At 46.1% G+C, this 8,894-nt stretch overlaps 1 protein-coding gene across 1 annotated transcript in view; it reads left to right on the top strand.

Moving 5' to 3' along the window:
- The first annotated feature begins 8,802 nt into the window (after nucleotides 1-8,802).
- Nucleotides 8,803-8,894, top strand: part of PLCB4 (phospholipase C beta 4) — a 478,321-nt gene continuing 478,229 nt past the window's right edge. The window contains exon 1 of the mRNA XM_081559122.1: nucleotides 8,803-8,885. The gene's annotated coding sequence lies outside the window, so the exon portion shown is untranslated. The remainder of the gene's footprint in view (nucleotides 8,886-8,894) is intronic.

Genomic DNA, 8,894 nt, shown 5'->3' with positions numbered 1-8,894 from the left:
AGATTAAGCCCCCTCCCAAAAACGTCCATGTCTTAAACCCTGCGTGCATTCATGCCTATGTCCGACTCTATGCAACCTCATAGACTGTAGCCCACCTCTTCTGTCCACAGAATTTTTCAGGCAAGAATATTGGAGTGGGTTGCCATTTCCTACTCCAGGGGATCCTCCCAACCCAGGGATCGAACTGTACTTTCTGCATTGGCAGGCAGATTCTTTACGCTTGTACCACCTGGGACGCCCCTAGGACCTAGGAGTATGTGTCCTTTACATGACAAAAAGGACTTTTTGCAGATGCAGTTAAAATTTTTGAGATTTGGGAGATTATTTTAGATTATCTAAGTGGGCCCAGTGCAATCACAAGTGTCCTCAAGAGTGGAAAAGGGAGGAAGAAAAGAAGGTCAGAGGGATGCCGTGTAAAAAGCACGTGACTCTGGCTGGGTTTGGAGACGGAGTAAGGGGGCAGTGTACCCTGTGTTGTGGGCTGGGCCTCTAGAAGATGGAATAGGCAGGGGGTCTCTCCTGGAGCCTTCAGACGAGGGGGGGGGCGGGGGCGGGTGTCGACTCCTTGACTTTAACCCAGGAGACCCACTTCAGACTTCCAACCTACAGAATTGTGAGATAATAAATTTTTGTGGTTTTAAGCCACCAAAATTATAAGTAATTTGATATTGATACAGCAGTAATAAACTAATATTCCTCTTTTCCTCCTTTATCTTCTAGCAAATATTTATTAAGAACTTATTCCTACTAAATAATGGGAATGAAAAGAAAAATGAGATGATTGAAAGTACAGCTGTTTTTCCTATTTTAAAATTCATAACTACCATATGATCCAGAAATTCCAGTTCTGGGTATTTTCTTTTTTAAGAAAACAAAAAGACAAACTTTAAAAGATATATATACCCCTATGTTCATTGCAGTACTATTTATAATAGCCAAGATAGGGAAGTAACCCGTGTATCTATTGATAAATGAATGGATAAGGAAGATGTGGTTAATGGAATATTAACCACAAAAAAGAATGAGATCTTGCTATTTCTGACAACACAGATGGACCTCAAGGGTATTATGGTAAGTGAAATAAGTCAGACAGAGAAAGATAAATACCATATGATTTCATCTTCATGTAGATTCTAAACAGTAATACAAAAGAAGAAACATAACAAAATAGGGCCAGACCAATAGATAAAGAGAAGAAATTGGTGGTTGTCCAAAGGGAAATGGGTGGCGGCAAGAATGAAATAGGTGACCCCATGGACTGTAACCTGCCAGGTTCCTCTGTCCGTGGGATTTCCCAGGCATGAATACTGGAGTGGGTGCCATTTCCTTCTCCAGGGAATCTTCCTGACCCAAGGATCAAACTTGTATCTCCTGCATTGGCAGGCAGGTTCTTTACCACTGAGCCACTAAGGAAGTCAACAAGTGTGGATATCATTTCCAAAGTAGATTAAATTTAAAAAGCAATGTGTAAGAGGTAGGAATAATTCATGTATATAAGTTGGTATGGTAAAGACTCACAGAACAGGAATATGACTTCTTCCTGGTACTTTGAAGTAGGAAGTAGTCCTTATTTTTCACTTATATCCTTTTTACACATTTTGACTTTTGTATCTTGTGCATGTATTACTTATTTTAAAAATATACACTGTTACTTCTTTTGCAAGAAAACAAAGAGCTGGAACTCTGATTTTTGCCCTCCAGAGTCTCACACACCTTTAAGGTGAAAGAGACACACAGATAACTCTGAACAATGAGGCAAGTGCTGTAAGAATAGAAATATACAAGGTGCTTTGGGGAAACATAAGAAGCTTAATTCCTCCTGGAGGGGTTGGAGAAGCTGAGTCTTGAATGGAAAGAAGAATGATTTAAGAGATATTTATACAACAGAGTCAATCAATATTACTTAATGACCACTTGAGGTGTAATGTGAGGCTGCAAATAAGTAAAAAATAACTCACTGGTTCTGGTTCCAGCCGTCAGTGGATTGCAGAGCCATTCATTTTCAGCTCAGCAAACATGTGTTACCACCTAACTGTGACCTAGCACCATGTTGAGCCCTGAGGATGAGAAATTAGATAAGTAACGGTCCCTACCATCAGAGAATGTGAAGGTAAATAATGTGGGGTGGTAGATGGCAATGATGGCGTCAGTTATTCACCCTTCCCTTTGCAGCACCCTCCCATCATGGACAGTTTACCCTGTCCTGGCCCTAAATGTGAGACCCTACCCAATGACTCAGCTAGGGCAATGACATGTTGTAGACAGGATGTAGAAGCTGGGATCCCAGTATGCCATAGACCTGAACAAGTCACAACAACATCTCTGAGGTTTAAAATATTCATCCATTAGTTGAAGTGATTGAATCACTTGATCCTCTAAATCACTTCTGGGTGGAAACTTGTAAAAATCCATTATTTTTATCTTGGCTACCATGAACCACAATGGCAAAAATGACTAAAAGAGGAAGATCAAAGAAATTAATTTTTTTGTGTGGGAGAAAATGTTGGTTTTCCTGAGACATAGAGGAACAATCAATTTAGCTGAATTGTGCTTTTGTGCTTTTGTTGTGATTCCAACCACATGGAGTCAGTGAAGGAAAGAAAAGAACATTGAGTCTTGTTGAATGTGCAATTGATATTTATATTGTAAGTTAATGCATTTTTTAATCTTATTACTGCATAACAGAGATGGTAGGAATGAATCATTGTATTTTTTTTAAAAAACTGATTTGTTCACATTGAACAAATGGAGAGAAACAAAACTATGCAATTAGGCCAGCAGTTTAGCAGCCTCATTAAGTGGTGTGTATATTTTCCATACGCTCTCATTTTATGTAATCTTGCCATAAACATCAGGTAAGTAGAAACAGTGCACTCATTTATAAATTATATCTTATAGGTTAAATGCTGACATCCATGTCTGAGGCTTTCTAATTTAAATGTAACAGCATCTATTTCTTACACTTCAAGAAAATCATTACAAATGGTTTAGCACCAGAAAAAATAACTTCATTGTCCTTTGACTTACTTGGGAAAAATCCTTTATTTTTTATTCAGAAACATGACATAATTTTATTTGTGCTTTTGAGTAAAACAGTGATGAATTCACTTTCTCATGACACAGAATAATCTTTATTTTCACAAAACAATCCATTAAGTATTGAGTTCTCAGTATACAATTGCACCAGTAATAAGGTGTACACAAAGAAGTAGGACGAGAGTGTAGGATTGGCTTTCAAGGACCTTTAAGTGCACTTCAGAAGCTTCCCTGGTGGTTCAGCTGGTAAAGAACCTGCCTGCCAATATAGGAGATGCAAGAAATGCAAGTTTGACCCCTGGGTGGGGAAGATCCCCTAGAGAAGGAAATGGCAACCTGCTCCAGTATTCTTGCCTAGAAAATTCCACAGACAGAGGAGCCTGGCAGGCTACAGGCCATGGAGTCACAGAGTTGGACATGACAGTGCACATACACACACATACACAAGTGCAATTTTAAAAAATCCCTGAAAAATTTTACCATCACAATAGATTGGATAAATACATTTTGATACACTCATACAAGACTTCCCTGGTGGCTCAGATGGTAAAGCGGCTGCCTACAATGTGGGAGACCTGGGTCTAATACAATGATACACAACAATTTAAAGCAATAAACTATAGGCATAAGCTGCAACGTGGATGAATCTCACAGACACAATAAGAAGCCAGGTACCAAGCATATCCTGCATGGTTCCATTTATATGAAGTTCAAAAACAGAGAAGACAATTCAATGGTGTTAGAATAGTGATTATCTGTGGTAGTGATGGTGGTGGTGGTGATGTGTGTGTGTGTGCATGCGTGATTTTGATCAGGAGGGAGCATGAAACTTTTGGGAATGCTGAAAATATTCTAACATTTTGATCCAAAGTGGTGGTCATATAAGTAATTATATTAGTGAAAATTCCTCAAGCTCTTTTCATGCTTTATTGCATATGTTATACTTTCATAAAAACAGTCATCATCAGTAGCAGCACCATCATAACCACCATTATCATCATACAGTAGGTTGGACCTCTATATTCTTGTCAAATTCTAAGCCTAGCTCACACTTGAAAAATTCTCGTAAGTCATTTGGAATGAAATTAAATGCTCGTCTCTATTTTTCTATCTTCCCTTTACACTCCAATCAACAACTGATTTAACAGAAAGTTTAGTGGGTTCCTCCCAACCGCAATTGCCATTGTATTCCAATTCCAAATTGACTCCTTAGGCCATTTTCTTCACTATCACTCTCTTTGGTTCTCAGTGCCCCTAACAGGTTTTAGTGGAGCAAGACACTCAAGGTTAGGGAGGAGATACCTTGAGGCAGAGATAGGCCATGTCAGGTTGTTCTGTGCTGCTCACTTTTCAAAGATTATGTTCCTAATTAAGGCAAACTGGACAAATGGGGCTAGTGGTGATCTTTTCAAAGGACAGCAAGTAAAGAGCTCGGTGGAAGCTGTGATTAATGTATCACTTTAAATCAGGACAGGAGATGCACTGTCCTTTCTCTAAAAAGAATGCAACGTGATCTTTGGCAAATACAGGTGTGAATATTAAAAGTCCTCTTGTTTCTGGTCCTCCTCTCATATAAAGCAACAATAACATGTAAGACTTCATAAAACTAGAAATAAGGAGCTGGTTGCACTGACGTTTTTCTTTGGCCCTTGTGGTGAATGTTAATTCTAAGTACAAAGGCACGTTCAGGGATCCATATACTTGAGAAAGTACCGGGTCTAGGGATCCCCTTGCAGCAGAAACAGCTCCATCTTATCTGCCTCCTTCCTACCAACGTTTAGCCTGGCAGGGATGGGCAACTTTCTCTAGTTTCTCTGTGTCTTAAGTGGACACTGTGGAAGGCCGCTGGATGCCTGGCTTTCTTGTGGGCGCCCCACCGTAGGGTGGCCTTCCTGGCATGTGAACCCCAGCAAGAAGAGGCATGGGGTGAACCACCATGGAGAGAACCAAGGGCTTTGGGATAAAAGGAGCAGAGCTGGAGGAAGTGGCCTGGAAGGAGGTCCAGAAGGACCCTCCAAGAGCCTCACCATGTTCTCCACGACAGAAAGCTAGCTTAGGGACAACTGCCCCAGTGCCACTGGTCACAGTGAGCCGAGGGGGGACCACGGTGGCCACAAGGATACAGACAGTTGTCCCTTTCCTTCCTCTTTCCGGCCCAACATGCTGGAGGAACTAGGCCTTTTGGCAAGGGCAGGGGGCGGGTGAGACAGTGTTTAAGGACCAGATCCTGTGCCGCTGGCCTTCCGCTTCAAGGAGTAAAGGACAGAGCTAGAGCCTTCCTCAGGGACTAGATGGGATTTAAATTGAGTTTGAGGTTGAAGATTTAATACAGTCTGAGTTTTAAAACTGAAAATGGGCATGTCCCTGATGGTCCAGTGGTTAGACATGGCTCATGCACTGCAGGGGGTGTGGGTTCCTTTCCTGGTCTGGGAATCAAGATCCCATAGGCCAAGTGGCATGGCCAAGGAAAAAAAAAAGCCTGAAAATGATAAAATCTGCCCATGGAGAACCATGGCTACGTCCTTTTAATGGGCTCCCTTTTTGTACTCTCAACCCTATGAGCATTCTCAACGCAAGTTCTCTAAACTGCCAGCCAGATCACGGCCACACTCTGCACAACTTTCCCTGGCCTTCCACCACACATAGACTAAAGCCCAAAGTGCTCTCTGTGCTCTTGTGTGGTCTGGCTTCCCGCTGCCTCTGTGGCTCCAGTTCCACCCACTCGGTGCCTCGCTCTGCCAGCCTGGCCTCTTTTCTGTTTCTTGAGCATGCTAGGTACATTGGGTCTCAGGGCCCTTCTCGTCCCTCTGCTGGAAACACTGTTCCCCAGATATGCACCTCTCTTTGTTCCAGCCTCCACAAAAATGATGCATCCTCAGAGAGGCCATCTCTGATCTCTGCCTAAAATAGCAGTCCCCTGTCCTACCTCAAAAATTCTTTTGCTTTTCCGTCATAGTTCTCAGTACTACTTGATGGTATATACTATTTATTGTGTGTTTCCTCTGATAATATCTAAGCCTCATAGGGGCAATGATTTTGTCTCTTTTATCTCAATATACTGGGCAAAGAGTGCCTTGTATATAAAAGGTTTCAAAAATGTTCACTGAGTGAATGACTATCTGAAATGTTATTAAAGAAGAGTGAAAGTTAAAGTGTTAGTTCTGCAGTTGTGTCTGATTCTTTTCAACCCCATGGACTGTAGCCCACCAGGCTTCAAAAGAATCGAACTGAACTTTGTACTTCAAAGTAACATCTAACTATTTAAACCTTCTATACTGAGATTCCTTAGTAAATAATATTAGATTGAAGACCTAGCAATAACAACAAATGTTGCTGTGTGTTGGTTTACTAATAGGTAAAATTAAAGATAGGCTTAATCTATGACACCCTGAGTGAACCCTAGGGCAGTGGGGTTACTTTTACGGAAGTTGGTGTATGTAGTAGGTTGGGGAAAAAAAACTAAAAACCATAAAATAAAACCTTTCTATTTTTCTCTCCTATCAAAAACTGAAGTGCACAATTTTTCCATTCTTTGATTCTGGACATGACCATGTGACTTTCTTAGTGAATAGGATGTTAGGAAACGTAGGCATGAAATGTTGTTTTAAACTGGGGCTTGCTCTTGGGAACCAGGATCTCACCATATGGAGAAAACACCCTGTCATCTTAGCCAGTGAGACAAAGCTTCAAACTCCACATGTCTCCATCTGCCTGAGTGGAACCAGCAGAAAACAGCAAACAACTGCTCTGCTGATTCCGTGGAATGGTTGTTACTTTAGGCCACTAAGTTTTTGTGTGTTTTTACACAGCAAGGGCTAACTGATATACTATATTTGGGAGTACTATGTCCTAAATTAAGTTCCACTGTTAACACAATCAGGACACACAGATGACATCTTCTAGTTCATCTGTCAACGGGTGATATGTGGAGAATACAGGAACTTAAACAGGAAGTCCTCCAGAACTGGGTTTGAAATTAAGTACACTACTTATTGGCTGTGTGAGCAGTTGGCTGGGGCAAACTGCTTAGGTTTTCTAAATCTTAGTTAAATATAAAATAGAGAACATGCCTAAAATACTGACCCAACCTCAAAGTATGATCTGAGGGCCAGCAACATCATCACCTTGTGGGAGCCGTTAGCAACACAGAATCTGCGGTCCCACCCCACACCTGCTGAATCAGAATCTGAACTTTGACCAAAGTTCTCCAGGTGACTCGGGGGCACATTACAGCTTGGGGAGCGCTGTCAGCGCCCCGGTGTCACTCAGGCTCACCACATCGTGAAGACCTCCAACAGGGAAGAGGCCCACAGCTTTTCCCTGTCTCCCAGGGAAACTCGGTCTAGGCTATTTTTCTGGGCTTCCTCAACATGCAGACAGGCTCGGCGGCTTCTAGCTTTCCTTAGGGCCCAGCTCAAACTGCAGTTTAGGGTTTTAGCAGGAGTTGTCAGCGGGCCCTCAGCCCCCTCCCGCTGAAAGATGCCCAGTTGGTAAACTTGTGATCACCTTCCTCTTAGCTCTGCCTGCAAGAGGTCAGGCTGTGTCAGGGGAACAAGGCTTTCAGGTCTGCAGTCGCCTTTCGACCTCGGGGCCTGGCTATTGTTCTCGCCCACATCCTGCTCTCACTCCTCAGCCCGCAGGGGCTGCCAGGCTCGCTCTCTGCTCCCGGCCAGCGGGACCCGCACCCGGGCTGAGCATGCCCAGTGCGGCCGCGAGCGCGGCCCGGTCCCCAGTGCGCAGGTGCCACATCTCCGGGTTTTGGTGGCCGCCGGCCGGAGAAGGAGGCGGAGTGGCCTTAGGGAGGAGAGTGCTCCCGGGAGGGAGTCCTGGAGCCGCGCGTTGTGAGGGTCCACACAAAGGGTGATGCTGGAAGGAGCGCCGTGTAACCCCTTTGGTGTGGGTGACTCGGAGTCACCTGGGGACCGAGGCGAGCTTACGGCCCAGCATCTCGGGGACCTTCGTCTGGGGCGGGGGCGGGGGGCTGTTGCGTCCCTGGTTTGCACTTGGGGGAAGACTTTTTTGGAACCACTTAATCTTTCGGCGGCTCAGTTTAAGCCTCCGGGGCAGGGGGCGGGGTGGGAAGAAGAGAGAGAGGAATATTTGCTTTGGAAGATTGTTTCAAGGATTCCAGGAATAAAAAGCGTTTAGGACAGTGCCTGAAGCATTGCAAGCGCCTGAGGTGTTTCTTAAACAAAATATAAACAAATAAACACCCCCACCCCCGCCAACGGCTGTGGGTCGTCAGCTGTCGCCAGATCTGATCCCTCTCCGCTCTTTTAACCCCCCACCCCCGGCCCGGGCCCACGGCCCGTCTCCCTCCCGGATATCCCCCACTCCTCACAGGTGCTGTTCGGGAGGCGCCACCCTGGGCGCCCCCCGACCCGGCACCGGGCCGGCCTGGCGGCGGCGGGAGCACCGGGGGCGACCGGGGAGACCCCGCAGAGCCCGCCGCGGGGCGGCTTCCCGGACGCCCCACCCACCGTTTCCGGGCGAAGCCCTCCACCCCGCTGGCCTCAGGCCCCCAGCGCGAGGGCGCCCCGCGCCCGCCGGCCCCCTCCCTGCCCCGCGGGATCGCGGCCGGCCCGGCCCCTGCCCACCCCCAGCCGGCCGGGCGCGCCGCACTGGGCATGCTCCGTAGCCCGGGCAGGTTGGGGCTGCGAGGCGACGGCTCGGGATCCGGAGCCGGGAGGCGAGGACGTAGAGGGAGACTCGGGGGCTGAGCCAGGAGAGAGCGGCCGGCCGCTAGGGGCGGCGGGGCCCGGGGCCGGGGCGCGCCGAGCCGGCGGACGGGCGCAGCAGGCCGGCGGCTTGGCCGGGGGCGCCCGCTGAGACCCCGGCCCCTCACGGAGGTGAGGACC

The sequence above is a fragment of the Giraffa tippelskirchi genome, chromosome 13, assembly GCF_054371585.1.
Source record: "Giraffa tippelskirchi isolate mGirTip1 chromosome 13, T2T-mGirTip1v1.2.pri, whole genome shotgun sequence".
In the NCBI taxonomy this organism is placed as follows: Eukaryota; Metazoa; Chordata; class Mammalia; order Artiodactyla; family Giraffidae; genus Giraffa; species Giraffa tippelskirchi.
This window is presented reverse-complemented; position numbering and strand designations above follow the sequence as displayed.